Source organism: Toxotes jaculatrix, chromosome 15 (genome assembly GCF_017976425.1).
Source record: "Toxotes jaculatrix isolate fToxJac2 chromosome 15, fToxJac2.pri, whole genome shotgun sequence".
In the NCBI taxonomy this organism is placed as follows: Eukaryota; Metazoa; Chordata; class Actinopteri; family Toxotidae; genus Toxotes; species Toxotes jaculatrix.
This window is the reverse complement of record NC_054408.1, coordinates 7,627,514-7,644,460: the sequence shown is the minus strand read 5'-3', so window position 1 is coordinate 7,644,460 and position 16,947 is coordinate 7,627,514. Positions and strand designations below refer to the sequence as shown.

The window sequence follows — 16,947 nt, the reverse complement described above, 5'->3', positions numbered from 1 at the left end:
GAAGAAATCCTGCCAAAATGTCACATTATGAGCAAAGGACGGGGAACGAGAGAGGGGGGATAGGAAAGGAGGAAAAGGCAGCGTGTTGACGCCCATCCCCGCTGCTAAGAATAGTTTGCGCAACAAACAACTCCCGACGGCCGCCCAATCCATCACACTGGTCGGCAGCAGCAGGCAGGGGGAAGGGGGGCGCAGCGGTCGGCGCTGCGTTTATAAACCAGACCGCTGGAGCGGAGCCCCGACTCGCACCATTAAACAGAAAACCACCGGGTGTTTTTAGCGGAACCTCACATAGCTCTGCAGGGCCTATTTCGGTGCTGCGCGCTTTTCAGGGAGGAGCAGCAAACGAGGACAGAAGAACAGAGTGATGAGGAGAGAAGAAAGAGTGAGAGAAAACAAACTCCCCCCTTCCTCTTTTCCCTCGTTTCCTGTCTCTGACGACAACGACTTGAACTCCCCGTGACCCGCGGTGTACGCGCCGGAACAAACACTGGCAGCGCTCATCATTTCCTCCAGGGCTGAGGCCTCTCTGCTCCCAGTGCGGCGCACTGGTTGGAGTGCGTACCAGTAATGTGTGCGTGCGCGCGCGCGTGGGAGTAGGGGTTGGGGGACTGAGGGCAAACGATGGAGTTGGGAAAATGGTTGTATCACTGCTTCCTCTCTCACAGGTTGATGACTGACCAACCACAAAGGAGGATGCACAGTCAAACATTCCAGGGCATATTAATCATTCAATCACCCTCCTGTGTCCATGATCTGATGGTTGCACCGTCAGGTTTGCAAGTCTGTTCGCTGCAATAACGGGAAACCGGGAATGTGGGTCTGGCTGTATAACGGGAGTGACGGCGCCCTTTCGCTCTATGTCCCTGGAGCTTTGCCAAGCTCTCTGAAGCGCAGAGCTCCGATCAGCTCTAAAAAATGCAGTGTGACGCAGGATAATCTCCGCAGCGACGGGGGTGGGGTGGGGATAAACACGGATTAAATGCGGGCGTGCGCAAGCACACACTCACTCACAGACATGACACACACACACACACACACACACCACATCGACGCCCTGTGTGTGCGCGCCCAGAACGAGAGGAATTCTGCGCACACTGCCGGTGAACAAAACAGAAACCAGCGGGAACAAATCTGAGAAAATACATAAAAAGCGCGGACCAAACCTACAACCTGACTACTAACTACACAGCCTCAGGGCCACACTCTCACCAGCATTAACGCGCAGCATCATAAAAAAAAAAGAATACGCGAGGACGAGAACGCGAGACCAATTTTAATTGTTATTGATTATCAGGCCGACGTGTGCCAAATGGTCCAACTGATCACCTCAACGTAAGAGTGCAGTCTATGGAAAGCTGACATGCTGTTCGTCGGTGTAGTTCCTGAGGTAACAGAGGTGCACCGACTGATCAGAGAGAGGAACTGAGGGAGAGATAAAGGAGGAGGTAAACGCGGTGGAGAGAGCGCGCTGTGCTGGTGGAGCACAGAGCTGGAAGGAGCCAACAGCGTCTCTTCAGCTGTCACATTATTAGCGACCGAGCTGTAAACAAGGGGCCCCTGCGTCCTCCCGGGCCGCTGCACAGCCGCATGCAAGTCGGTGCACGGTTCAATTCCCCCCCCTCGGCAGCAAAGCCGTCAACAACGGAGACATTGTGAGCGCCCCCCCCCCCCCCTCGCTGTCACTAGGGCCTGGGCGGCGGCTGCTGAACTGGGTCTATTCATCCTGGGCCAAATGACGACTAAATGGCCCTTTATGCCACCAAAGGACCTGATTGTAATAGGGATGGGCATGCACGAGTCGGCCCGCGTTTACCGGAGGTTTCTTGACTTTTCTTTGAAATGCTGCCGTTGCTTTCATGTGCTGGATGTTGTTCCTCATGAAAGCACATGACGCTGAAGGTCTGACCCCCCCCCCCCCCCCCCCCCCCCCCACACACACACACACACACACTTTTCCAATGAACACAACAGAATCGTCTGTTTAAAGAGGAGGCTTAATTTAAAGGGGAGGCTTAATTATTGGTGGTGTGTAAAGACGTAAATTAGGCCATGTGAATGTCAGTTGGAGAAGGTGCTGAATCAGTGTGAGGTCAACCACAGATTTCACACCCCTGACATAGTCTCGATTTCTGGCTTTTAAAGGTCACACGTGTTCAGAGGTGACACATGAGGAAATAATGCGAGTGTAGCCAAATACCTAAACGCTCTCATTGGTTGGAAACGCCAATAAATTCTTTACTAAAATGCAGTTTGAGTGTTTACTTGTCAGTACGGACGGCGACGATCTGCAGCTCCAGGTCAAAAGCTTAAAAAGCAACGTGAAGTCAGTGATGTGCCATCCAGACAGCAGATAACACATTCCTGCTTTGAAGACGGTTGCTGTAATAAACTCCTATCGCCATCACCCTGCTGTGCTGCCAAGCGTCTGTGGGATTTCGTCAGAGAGATAGATGCCCGAGGCACCGACATCTAAAAACAAACGAGGAGGCCTGATCGAGACTGAGCCTGCAGAGACTCAGAGTAGGGAGGCGAGGTGTGCCATCATCACTCTGCTGCTGAATCAATCTTCCGATTGGCCAGAGCGAGGTCAGAAAACTCAGTACAATCACGGTAAGATTTATATTTTAATTACAACGTATGTGTATTCATTTGACACCAGGTTACTGCATCTAACACCTACCAGCAAAACTCCCAAATGTTGCTTTTGGACACTTTATATAGATGAGGAATTAATGTCTAAAACTGGACCCGCAAACTAACATCCGTGCCTAATCAGCTGCAAAACCACCAGTTTTAATATATTAGGCAACTGCTAGAGAGAATAACGTGATGTGTGAGATGTGGCTCTCTTGAGCTATGAGATGTTTGAGATGTGGTTCTCTTGGGCCGTCCTGACCGTCTGTGTGTCTGTGAAACTACTGGGGGCCGACACGTCTCTGCGGGGAAGTGATCCGTGCGCTCCAGACCTCGTCGAAACAAAAAGGTTTGTGGAGCGCTGAGGGGGAGAGAGAGAGAGAGAGAGAGGAGGAGGAGGGAGGAGGGAGAGTGGGGGCGGCTCTCCCGTTTCATCGCGAGGTCCCGGGAGGCCAGCACGGAGCATAGCTTCAATCAAACCGTGACGTCTCCTCCGGGAGCTGCGCAGCGCCTGGAAAACCGATCTCTCCTCGGCTCTCTGCCGTGCCTCCGCTTTTGTTCACACGCACCTCGCCTCAGCAGCGAGCGCAGAGCCGGCAGCGATGAGACTGTTGTTTTATATCCAGGCGTGAGAGAGGGGTGGAAAAAAAAAAAAAAAAGAAAGAAAACACAACAAGCGCGACAACAATAAAACAGACCTCGTGTCTCCGACTGGATGAAAAACAGAACACGGCCATTTCCTCTGACGAATTTTACCCATTTCCCAACACATTATAGGTTTGATATGCAAAAGTGGCCCCGTGATTTTTACTGACGCGCTCTCCCTGTGCGCAGTATTCCCCACGTGGTCCTTATTGATTCCAGATTAGAAAAAGCGGACAAACAGCAGGTTAATGGGTTTAAAATGGAGGCGGTGTGGCTGTCCTCATATATGCAGCCCCCCCGCACACACACACACACACACACGCACACACAGTCACCTCCCAGCATCGCGCTGACACATCCACTGTCACACATCACTCAGCATGACAATATGACCCAGCAGGCCTGCGGCTGGTGCTGCCTTCAGGTACACTTTCCCCGACAACACGCACACATCCTGAAACTCTTTACAGCTGCGAATTTCTCCACAGACGACTGTTTGTTAGAAACACATTCATACATCAAGTCCATACCTGAGCTGATATATTGATATGAATTGTGTGACTATGTTTGGAGATAAAAGGCTGACAAAGGTGAAAGCAAAACCTGCTATCAGCTGAGCCATTGTTAACACGTTTTCTATCAGAAATCATTCCAAACTGATATAATTAAGGCCAAATTAAAACCCCTGTTTGAACCCCACTGTAACAAGTAACGAGCCTGCAGCAATAAATCAGTTTTGTTTTTTTGTTTTTTTTTTTGGAAGAAGTGCTAACTCCTCTCACATGAAGAGAGTGAGAGAGAGAGAGAGAGAGAGAGAGAGAGAGAGAGAGAGAGAGAGAGAGAGAGAGAGAAATATCAGCACGTCAATCTCTGGTAAGCTGCCCTCCCCCTCTGTGTTCCAACACCTGGAGAACAGATCAGCCCCACACTGACTTCACAGCGCACAGTGGAAAAATGATGCGCAAAACAGTCCGACGGGGTACACTATAAATAAACTCGGCCCACACAAAATGTGAAGTATTTGTTTTATGCTTCCACAACATGCACCGCTTGGGGAACGTGTTCCAGTACCTAAAGATCAGACTCAGTGGTTAAAAAATAAAAAAAATACTGTCTTTGCTTCAAAATGTGTAGGTTTGGCTGTGAACAGGCTGATACTTGAAGGCAGGACAACCAGATTATTCTAATGACACAGCTACATAATGAATGGCCTCCACTTTTTATTTTTAGTGAGAAAATGGTAGGACACAAAAAGCAAATCAAGATGAAAACCCGCTATTGTGGCACAAAAGGCCCATCTAAACCTAAAAGTCCGACTAAAGCTGAAGTCATGTCTTAACAAACGTCAGTGTGAAATAATGTCTAACATTATTTCCACCAAAACAAACTAAATTCAAAAGAACGAATGGAACAACGGATCCTGATATAACAGTGTGTTATTTGGTCAGTTTCGTAAATAACCAGCCAAACAGTCTCATAAATCACTGTCCGGAGTCACTAAGTGTATTTTTTTTTAAATAAGGCTTCCACATTTTCAGATCTCCGCTGGTTGTGTTTAGATTTTAATCCTTTAAAAACGACAAGCTCAAACTTAACGTCATTCAGATGTATGAGACGCGTCCTTTACCTCTCCACCCCAGCTGAGACCGATTGTTAATTTTAATGCAATTAAGCTTTTATTATGCGCCAAAGTCCACTGAAATAGACCCCCCCTCATCTCCTCCCCCAGTTCGTCCCCTGCTCTGCTCCCCCGAAAGGTCCCAACACGAGGTCTTGCTTTGCTCTCCCTATACCTGCACGAGCCTCAACCGAGCGGACGCTCGTGCTATGAGCGATTCTCAATTCCGTATATCCTGTGCGGAATGGCTGCCGGGACTTAAGTGGTCTTTTAGTAGCTGCTTCCCTCACTAAGCTCGTCAATGAGCTGGAGCCAGCCAATATGAGGCACATCGATCGTCCTAAGAGAGCGTTCCCTAATTAGTGCCTGTGTGGCTCCCGGACAGGCAGCAGGCGCGGCGGCACGGGAGGAAAACTCCCCCGACATGAGCCCTTATCCTGCGATGGAGAGAGTGACGTCCGGACCAAGACATTTCAGGAGGAAAAAAAATTATATATATATTTATATATATATGTCTCGGTTAAACGCCGCTTTGCTAGCCGTGAAACGCAAGCTCCGCAGTCCGCAGGAGCTTCAGACAATCGTTAGGAAAGACGCTTCAGGTTGGAACACATCCAACACGCCTTGCAGCACTTATTTCAATTAAACAGTAACTTTATGAGAAGTGGTTCATACTGATCGCTGCCGCCCACAATGGTGCAGAGGGAAGATGACTATATAAGTGAAAAAAAAAAATAAAATAATGTTGATAATGGTAAAGTGGAGATGGTCGGTTGGATTAAAGACGAATTGGGAAAGTAGTTTGTTCGTTAAAAGTTCGTTAAAAGCTCACCAAGCCATTGATGCACTGAAGAAATGACTGGCAGTAATAAGTGACCGTTTTAAGCAGTTTTTAAAAATATACATATATATATTATTAACGTGTCTCGAGTGAGACTTTCTCCCTACACGAGCGCAGCGCGTATCGGAGCTGCTGGGGGGTCCTAACTGGCGCTACACGGATCCTCCGTGCGCAAAGGATATTCCCCTGCAATGCAAAGAACGAGTCTCACGGCGCGAGTGGAAGACAACATACTGTAGCGCAAAGTCACATCGGAGAGCACCTGCGAGGCACGAAGTCAGAGGAAGAGAGAGTGTGAGACTGTTTTTGTACATTTTTGGTGGCTGTTGCTTCATTTCACACGAGCGTCGTCTGAGTAAAACTCTGTTTCCCATGCCAATAAAGCCGATAAAGACAATCTGAATCGAACTGAACTGAGAGAGAGAGAGAGAGAGCGAGCGAGCGAGGGATGTGGCACGATGCCAGAGCGGTTTCCGTCACCCAGACAGGAAGGTGAGCGGTGCAGCCCCCCCCCCCCCCCCCCCCTCTCACAAACACCTTTTCCCAACACCACCTTTGGGACTGACGAGAGGACTGATCAACGTCCACTCTGTCCAAACAAAGCCCCCACATCGCCCCACGAACACACACACGCACTCAGCTGTCACACCAACACACACACACACACACACACACACACACACACACCGCGGGGATGCCCTCCAACTGAACTGAACCGTGTATAAACGGAGCAGTACCGCTCGCTTCCCTTTGGCAGGGCGAGGCTGGATTCCGTAACCTTGTTTAGCGCAGAAGCTCCGTGTGCGCGCACGCGCACGCGTACACACACACTACACACTCCTACCCTCGCCCCACAGGCACTCACACACTTCGTCACACAACAGAGTGCGAAAAGCCTGAATATTCACCATCGAGGACGGCGCCGCTTTCAAGTCCGCTAATCTCTGGGACGTCCTTCTCACCTCGGTCCGGTGGACGGGACAGTTGTAAAAGGCCAAGCTCACGGTCGGATCGTTATGTGTGTGTGTGCGCGTGTGTTATTTATCAACCACATGCCACTGCCCCGCCGAAACGCACAAAGACCACCCTATGCGCTATTCTTAGAAGTGGCCGATCCTCTCCCAGTCTCTGCGCACGACACCGGGCTATCGCGTTAAGGTTCAACCCCACAAGAAGACTGTTTTTGATTCAGAAACACTCCATATAAGAACACCCGCTGCTTTAAAATCAGCTCAGCTGTTGTGGGAGCCTACTGTTTAAGGGGGAAAAAACACAGAGAGCAGGGGATTTCACATCGCCAAAAACACATGCCAAAGGAAATACATTTTGATTTGTCATTGATTGTCTCACCTGGTTAATTGGTGCTAGTTCCAGCCGCCGTCCGTGCGCTCCAACTCACGCCTTTTTCCTGTTTTGCCAAGTTAACTAGGAGGGCAGCGATCCGTGCGTACGTAGACTAGCCCGGTTACGGTCCTGTCTGCTGGAGACAGATAATCCCGGCCAAAGAAAAGACAACAAAAAGTGTCTAACAGGTTATCCACTGGTCACGAAACAGAACAAGTCTTACATATAAGGTTATCGGTCCTTATTCTATTGTCTACAGGCAACTCTCATCCATTAACCTATATTTCAAGCGGACTTTTTTGCTGCTGCAAATGTCACTTGGGTTTCCATAAAGCAACAAAAAAGATCCTGCGCGGAGGAAACACAGACGTCGGGATCCACAGAGAAATCCACAAAAGAGGATCCTTTAAGGTCCTTTAAGTCGAAAAGCCAATGCGCCGTACGGCCCGGGCCCCTGAAGGATACAGGTGGCGAGGTCGGAGGACTCGCTGAGAAATTAATTCAGCTCGGCCGTACCTCGCAGCAGCGCCATGTTGGGTTTCAGCGGAGCACGCCGTCCTCGGAAAAAGCCCCTTTCTCCCGCTCTCCGTCACTCCATGTCCACTCCGACTCTGGAATCCGTGTCTCGGAAGGTTTGCTGAAGGTTATTCCGTGTAGCTTTTCGTCCCGCGTTTTCTTCGAGAAGCGTAGAGAACACCCCGATCGGAGCCCCCGGTTCGCACCGAGGACGCACGGAGCTGTACGGGGAGTGCCGCACGGAATGGATGAACGCTGCCGAGACCGAGCGACTCGCTCCACTCCCACTCGCGCAGACTCTACCCAGAAGGCCAGTCGGGAGACCGCAATTACCATAAGCCTCCAGCGCACGGCAGCGGCTGCGCGCGCACGCACACACAGAGACACACACAGAGAGGGAGAAACACACACACACATACACAAGCTCCGCTGAAACTCCAAAACAGGAATAGGCGAGGTTTAAGCAGCAGAAATAAGGCAGAAAATAAAGTGACGATAATCGTAACAAATTATAGGCCTTTAGTGAGATAAGGTAAATGCAATGCAATGAAAATAAAAAAGGAAAATAGATATTTGACTGCAAAGCCGATTTTAAAGTTTAGATTTCATTGAGAAAGAGCTTAAAGAAGTGGGACAACATATATTTCTTTACGAGGGATATACAAGATATGAGAATCAGAATCAGCTTTACTGGCCAAGTATATTTATGCATACAAGTAAGCTGACTCCAGATTATTGTTCTCGATGAATAATAATAAAACAGCAACGGACAATAACATAGAAAGTGTTTCTGGTGGCCTGGAATATACTATAACCATGTGCATCTTATTAGAACTGGGGGTTTCTTTTTAGCTCCCTTATTTCATCCAAATTTTCAGTATTGTTCACATGTTGTCCCTACAATTTACACTACAGGCACAAATCCAAATTAAATGTCAGTTTAGCTTTTTTCCAAGTCAACAGATAAGGTAAATCTGTGGAGCAGGAGGCAGTGGAGAGACAGAGAGGGAGAGAGAGTGGGAGAGGGGAGAGGGAGAGGCAGCTCAAGGCTGGGGCACATCTGTTAAGGCTCCCATGTCAAGTGAAGGAGGAGGAGGCTATGAATATCAAGCCTGAGGTGTGTGCATCATGTGCCTGCATGTGTGTGTAGGAGAGAGAGAGAGAGAGAGAGAGAGAGAGAGAGAGAGAGAGAGAGAGAGAGAGAAAAGAGAGCGACAGAGAGAGAGAAAGGCCAACAGACAGACAGACAGACTGAGGCAGAGTAGGAGTAGGAAAAGAGAGGGGGACTTGAAAATGGAGGGTCTGGCTGCATTCGCCACAGCTGTTGAAAGTAGGAGTGAAACCAGACGGTCACACACAAACAAACACAAAGCTCGCAAAGCACTCACATATGGACGCATTAATAAGTAAAGCTCATCTTGAAGGGCAAATTGTCCAAAAGTTAGGAGACAGAGGCACAAAGGAAGTGAGCTGAGAGGCGAGGGAGAGAGTCTGCGAGATGAGAAGAAAGGGAAGGAGGGTGGGCGTATTCATGCATGGCACAGAACAAAAACTCCACTTTTTCTCTCTAGACAAAAGTCTGCAGAAACTACACCATACATCTGAATTTCTGTGACAAGGAATTTGGCAGGCCTTTTCTTCAAATTTCCATAAATCCACGGTGAACTGCTCGGCATGTTTGCTCTTATCAGCCCCATCGTCTATCTCTCATAACTGGGGCCTGCCCACTTCCGCCGCAGCCTTCAAACCACGAGACAGCCAAGGCTACGTCCACATTTAACCAGCTCAGTCTGCAAACACGATGCCAGCCACTGTAGAGTTTTCAGATCATTTCCACTCACACTGAAAAGCTTAATCAGTAGAAAAAATGGCTTAATGTCTTCTTCTTTCTCCTTTTTTTTCGGTTGGCAAATTATGAAATTGTTTTTCTCAGCCAACATCTGGTAAGAAGTGGGACAGGCACAGCTTGGTTACTCTGCTGCGTCTCAGTAGGTTAAACCTCCCTTCTGTCTCCTCCTACCATCGTTCATGCTGGGTTTTAATGCAGCTACATTTAAAAGGTAATTTACTACACTCTGCAAGGCACAGTGTTGGCCGGTCGCATATGTTCTAACCCCTGTGATGCTTCACCAAGACTCCAATCAAGTCACTATTTTGTAATTGCAAACCACTCTGCTGTCAGCTGTACTGGTATTTTAAATGAGTGATTACCAGGAAGGTTAGAGGTGGCGAAACTTGCCTTCTGAACTTTCCTGACACAGAGCCCCGACCAGACTTGGGTCACTGCTCTCCAAAAGCTCAGTTTTCCCCATGCACACAAAAACACAAGGTTTTATTCATTCTGGAGACTTTTTTCAAAACACTAAACATCAAATTTAGTCGACCAGAATGAACCTAGTCTGAGATGGGGGGCCTTTATGTGAGATGCTGATAGATTGGATGTTGTGTAACCTATAATACATGCTGTTCAATGGGCCTTTTACTTAGGTTTCAGGATCACGACAGCGACAGGGATGTGTATGAACATTTCTGACACGAGAGTCCAAATGCCAAAGGAAATATGCTAAAATATTCTTAGTGAAAAATGCCTAAAACAGAAACAGTCAAAGTAATGCTGCCACAAATAATACTGCTAGGTCCACCCTATGCAAGTGGATAGTTAAGAACCGTAAAGAGGTAACAGTGTCCTAACACAAGGGTGATAAAATTTAGAGCAGCATCAAGTGGCTCAGGACATAGATAGAAAGGATTTAGGAGGTTCTGGTCTAACAAATTCAGCAAGCTCAGACTCCAAACTATGCATTCTTTAGACACTAACCACAAGCTGAGAAGTAAACAGCGGGCACGAACAGAGAGAAAGCAACACAACCGAGGTTCATTTTTTATAGGGTCACACAGTGGCACTCGGCGTGCAAAGAACTGCACTTATTTGATCAGCATACTTGTGCTCTCTACAGCCTAAACAGTGCTTTCTTTGGTTCTGCTAACCTTTTGTTTTTGACATGCCAACAAGTATTTCCCCGAGACTTATACCACCATCTTTAACCTTGGAAATGAGAGTGTCATGCTCTACACATTTAGCTACATAGCACCATTTGTCCCATTTACTTCCTCTGCCCAGATTTTAGGAGGTCGGATCCCGACCCGGCAACCCTGCTACACACCACGAAAGCACTCGTCGTATGCACTGTTAGTGTAAAAACTGGACAGTAAAGAGATCTCATGTGCCTCTTTCCAGAATTGAAACTGCTTGCAGATGCACCCTGATGCAAATCTGATTGTCGTCTCCAAACAGTCTGAGAAGCTGCTCTGTTGTAAGCCACAATTTAATATAAACTACCAAGACAGCAATGACAAGGATTTTGCTCTGACTGGAGCATCAGGAGTTAGGTCAGGTTTGTAGATATCATCAGTTGTAGCGCTCCTCTCAAAGTCACTCTTTGCTTTTAGTGAATTACAGAACATCTGGTGACGCTGCGGTTGAACTTTGGGTTGAATATATGTGAGTAAAAATCATAAACCAAAAGCCCCTTTTCAGGTACACAATGTTAAGAGACATCTTCTGGATGAGGAAGACAATTTGCAAATGCTGAAAATGGCAAACTCCTATAATACTCCAGTCTTTAGCAGCTAAAAACAGCCTCATGCTGATGTCACACACAACTGATAATCACGCCGAAAGGTCAGATGGGTGTTGGAAAGACACAAAATCATAGCACACGACACCGGGTCTCTCCTCACTCTCTCCCCTGTGCTCTGACTCAGAGGGCGTAGAAGGCACATGGCCGTCTCCATCAGTCACTGGAAAACTGGATTACGATGAATATTGCTCTGAGGAACCGCAGGGCAAACTAAAGTTTCTCACACTGAACACAAAAACACACACAGTCGTAGCAGCAGGAAAAAAAAAACAACAACCAAAAAAGAAAACACCTTTGCTGAGAGTCTGAGGGAGACACAAAAACAGGTCTGGAGATCAAGCACAGGCCTTTTTATGGCTGCACTTTTATGACTCTGTGTGAACTTTGTGGTTTGAAAAGCCAGCCTGAGAACAGCATGTGCCTTTGAAAAGGCTCATGCTGGATAATGGCGATGAAAAATGTGCTTAAACGTACAAACCCATCCTCTAACTGTCATTTTACATCTTGTCAGGGATTCACGCATAAGTGTGTGTCTTGTAAAAAGCAAAACAGCATGAACGTGCGCACACACACACACACACACACACAAACACACAAACACCAGTGCACCCCGGTGTCGAAAGAGCCGCACTCTGGGAGGTCACAGTGATCCAGCCATCTGCTGTTGCAATCAGACACTGAAGCGGTGGCCTGACAAGCGCATATACACATGCGTGGCAAGTTCACATGTGCACACAAGCAAACGCACCTTCAGCACTCCCTGCAAAGAGCACGCGTTTAGCCAAATATACACGTTGCCCTCAAAACAGGCAGACACACACATACACAACCCTGACACACATTTTGAAAGGGCTGACTGCCAACACACAAGCGAGCACGACTCATAGACACACAGACGCACACACACACTCTCTCAGTCGGCAGGCTCAGATTGCAGGAAGCTCTTTGCACGCAGCTCAGTCCACAGCAGCCGGTACTAATCAGCACAATCCACCTGCAGATCGTTATGGATCGCTTACTGCAACTCACACAGTCACAAACACGCACGCACACACACACACACACACACACACACACACACACACACACACACACACACACAAACGTGCCTGAACGTTCACTTGCACGTACAGGCTCGCACATGAGCACGCGAACAACTGTTAGATCTCTACTCGAACACACACTTTTAAAAACACTCGACGCGCAGTCCACCCTCGTGATGCTGATCATGTTGTGTTCGCGTTCACGTTGACGAATACAGTATTCCTATAATATGTTTCTAGGGACTCAATGTGTATTTGTGATTAGTCAATCGTGACTTTATAGTGAGCGTATCAATAGTATCAAATCAATTTTCTAATCTATAATTCATCTCCAAACCTCTAAAGGTTCACGTCAGGACTTGAAATTGCTCTGATACGGGCTACCGAAATATCCACACGACACCATTTTTCCCCTCTGTGTCACACAAACAACAACAAAACACACACACATACACACGTATACACGCGGGCACGCACACTCATGCACCCCCACCGGTGTTGTAGGGCTAACCGGTTCCCCACAGGCGCGCCACGCTGCGTTAGCGCGGCCTCACCGGGGATAATTACAGCCTGGCGCGGCAGGGCGAGAGTGGCTCCGAGCCAAACACTGCTGCTGCTGCTGCTGCTCGAGACAGAGAGAGAGAGAGAGGGCGGAGGGAGAGAGCAATTATTGGAGCACTGAGAGACATGGACCTATAGATTAAGCCCTAATCAATAGGCTGCTAAATTCATCGATGCGATCAATCAGTGCGCCCGTAAAATAAAATAACCAATGAGATCAATCACACTTGTCTCATTCCGACCTTGGGGATCATAAGCGGCAGAATTTCCCCTTTCCAAAAACGAGCGGACAGCAACATTCAGTCGCTTCTTTTTTTTTTTTTTTTTCTTTAGAGAGAGAGAGAGAGAGAGAGAGAGAGAGAGAGAGAGAGAGAGAATAAAGACTAAAACCTTCAAACGAGCCTTATCTGAGAGGAAGGAGAAGCGGTGGCGGCTCTCAGCGCAGCACAAGAAAGATGCCCCCCTCCTCCTCCTCCTCTCTCTCCCCTCCCTCCCCCCCTTCTCTCTCGTCTGTCGGCCTCTGTCGAGTTCCGCTCATAACCTCGCCACCCACCCTCCCAGTTCCCCGCCTCTCCCTGCTTTCCGCTGCTGGCGGGGAGCGCACACACACACACACACACACACACACACACACACACACACACACACACACACACACACACACACACACACACACCTCTTTATAGCTCTCTCGCTCTGACACGCACCCACAAGCATGCACAGCCAAGCATGCACACACACACACACACACACACACAGGCAGCGTCAATAAAAAGCCCAGCGCTGTGAGAGGCCGCCGGCACTCCACTCCCCCCTCCTGCCACTGCGATTAGCGGAGGCTGGCTGGCTAGGGAGAGGCGCCCCTCTGTTATCTGGGGCGGTGGCAGCCTGTGTGTGTGTGTTGAGAGAGAGAGAGAGAGAGAGAGAGAGAGAGAGAGAGAGAGAGAGAGAGACAGAGACAGAGAGAGAGAGAGAGAGAGAGAGAGAGATTAATTTAACTCTTTCGGGGCCGGATCGCAGCGCTCGAAGCTCCGCTGGCTCCCGCACTCCGATGAGCTCAGGCAGCAGCAGGCTACAGCCGAGCTGATATTACACAGGACGGGAAATATGGACATTTAAGACACGATTCCCAAGAAGAACAAACGTAAACAGGGTCATAGCCACCAAGGTCACGTCCTCGGTAATATCTCTGGGAATTTGGATGGGTTATTCCACCATGACACACGTGTTAAACACGCTGTTTTTTAAAGGAATATTTTCATATTGTGGAGCGAAATATTTCAAAACTAGGCTAAAATTAAAATAAATCATCAGCCTATTCTTAGAATGGCAGCGCAGGGAAGGCTTTGACTCAACATTTAGATAAGAGCTGGAACAATTAGGCCTTATCGATTAGTCAATTGACAGAAAATGTTTGGCAAAAGTGCCAAAGGTTTGCGAGCTCCAGCCTCTCGAATGTGAAGGTTTGCTGCTTTTCTTTCGTCTTCTATGAAAGTTAACTAAATGCTTGTTGTATTGTACTGAGTTTGGTTGGTGGCTAGTCACAAGTTTCTAAGGTGGGTGGGGGGATCTGCCGGGGGAATTTATCATGAGTTCAGTATTTCTTCAGTCCTGACTACAGTGGTGGCACCTGTCAAATAAAAGGATTAGGACATAGTATTTAGAGAAAAGGAGTCTGACTAACATTGTGTTCCAAACGTTCCTGCACTGTAAACTGGTCAAATTGGTCTCAACTGGAATGGCAGGATTAACACTTTAAGGGGCCCTGGGGGCCAAGAAAAAAAAAGGCTATTGAGTCCTTGCTATCATCTTAGAACCTGATTTTGTTTTACACATGGATCCTTCACAATTACAAAAAAAACCTATGTGACAAACAATGAACCTGGGGATCTGGGGGGCCCAGGGGATCCAAGGCCCCATCATAGTTGTCTCCTTTGAATGGCTGGTTATCCAGCCTTGGACCAAGAACTGCAGTTGGAAATAAAGGCATAAAGCATGTCCTCTTTTTGGTATGGCTCTTGAACACAGTCCCTGAAAATTTGAGAATATCTTAACAAAAAAAAACAAACAAACAAACAAACAAACAAAAAAGACAAACTGTATTTCTAAAATAATATGTCCCCAGAAAACTCAATCAAGTCCTTATTCAAAAAGATGAAAATAGGAGAGCTCAAGAGGAAGTGAAGTGAAAGACATGTAAACCACTTTTTGGAAATACCCCCAATGTGAATCCAGCTTGGGACTTTTGTTGCATGTCTTCCCCTTTGATCTTACCTCATGTTTCTTGGTAATCTCTACAGTCATCTGTCAAAGCAAAGGCAAAAATACGAAAAAACAAAACAAAACATTAGAATAAAGGGGAACATAAACCATTTGTAAACATAATTCAAGGATAAGTCCAGTGATATTCTATATTTTTCTTATTGTTAACAAATCCAATAACCAATGAGCTAAACTTGCACTGGCTGACATGTTCCTTCACTATGATGAACTTTGGTTGTTTAATTTGGAGTAAACCCAACATTTGGTCCCGGTGTCATAAATACTCAAGAGGGCAACAATTGTGTATTAATCCACAGCTGAAAACAGCCCCCAACAAATGCACTATTTACTCCTGTTTGAGTATAATTGCTAAAAACTAGTGCGCCAAGCTGTGCGCATGAAACTATATGTTTATTTGGGACCAGTTTTTAAATATTTATGTTTCAGTAGGAACAAATAGGCCTAGAGATGAGTGCCCCAGACACGGCACAGGGAAACTGGAAGAGGGACTACTGCATTTTTGGTTTTGGTCTTTGGCTGGCTTTGTTAACAGTAAGAAAAACATATAATGAGAGGACTGCAGTTAATAGGCTGAATCTTAAATCTGTGCGTGGAAAAAAATGTATACACACACACACACACACACACACACACACACACACACACACACACACACACTCCAAGCTGGGGTAATCCTACACATTCTTATGATCATATATTGCGGGCCTATGGAGCTCCGGGTCAATACAAAGAGCCTAGAGCAAAAACAAATGATTAAAACATCTGATGTAAAGGGGCCACACGACAACTTCGACGCAATTATTTACACTTTTAAGACATCGTTCACGAAGGCTGTAATCTCCCCCCATTAACCTTCCCCGGCCTTCTATTTACTGTAAGATGAGTTTAGGAGGGGTTTTCACTCTCCACCACATCCCTGCCTGCTGTTACTGACGGGGCTCTAATAAATAGCCGACAAGGTGGAAGCTGCGCAGAGGAGCGACCGGCAGCCATCAGGCCTGCCTCGCTTTCGCTCCGAGGTGACAGAGCTCCAGCTTGTTTTTCAGCGTCTGGAGCTGCTGCTTCTGTCGCCTCTCTCTCTCTGTCCGTCTCTCTTCCTCTCCTCTCCTCTCTCTCCCTCTCTCTCTCTCTGTTTCTGTGCGTCACAGCTAGGTCATGGCTGGACTCCAACAATGGCTCCGGTTTCTCGAGCCACACGCACGCGGGCACGCACACACACACACACGCACACACATTCACAGGCACCAAGAGCACACAAACACAGATCTGACAAATGATAGGGTGGCGAAGCGAGGCGAGGCGAGCTAATAGTAGGCAGTGCGCCTGCCGACATGCCCGTGGGCCGCGGGTGTTAAATTGTATCCAATTACGGCGAATGCGACGATATGAGGGGGGAATAATAATTCTTCTTGCGTGACAGGGAGATTCGCTTATTTTCCGGGCCCTTTATATATGGAGTGGGGTGGGGGGGATGCGGGGCACGAAACGTTCAAACGTCTGTGGGAGAGCCGTGTGTGTGTGTGTGTGTGTGTGTGTGGAGGGAGAAGTCTGGTTTTCTGGAGGACATGGCGCGCATATTTCATTAATCAAAATCCAGTTAACCAGATTTGGAGACACGGCAGGGGCCGGCAGGGGCCGACCATTAATTAATATCCATTATTTGGGCAGTCCTGGTCTAAAAGACGTCTTAACGCACATTTATACACGCACACATACACACACACACTTCGCAGGAGGCAGGACAGTGGCATGAAGGAATGAAGGATCGTATCAATGTGAAAATGAAATAAACACGCCCAGCCTGAGCTTTGTTATGAA

The 16,947-nt window shown here is 47.7% G+C and overlaps 1 protein-coding gene across 3 annotated transcripts in view; it reads right to left on the bottom strand.

Annotated features, from left to right (window-relative positions):
- bcor (BCL6 corepressor) overlaps positions 1-7,881 on the bottom strand; it is a 33,816-nt gene extending 25,935 nt beyond the window's left edge. For 2 of the 3 annotated variants that reach the window (XM_041057098.1, XM_041057100.1), the window contains exon 1: positions 7,092-7,881. The gene's annotated coding sequence lies outside the window, so the exon portion shown is untranslated. Of the gene's footprint in view, positions 1-6,649; positions 6,700-7,091 lie in introns of those variants that run through there. The other variant, XM_041057099.1, reaches the window with a different exon arrangement.
- Positions 7,882-16,947: the final 9,066 nt, after the last annotated feature.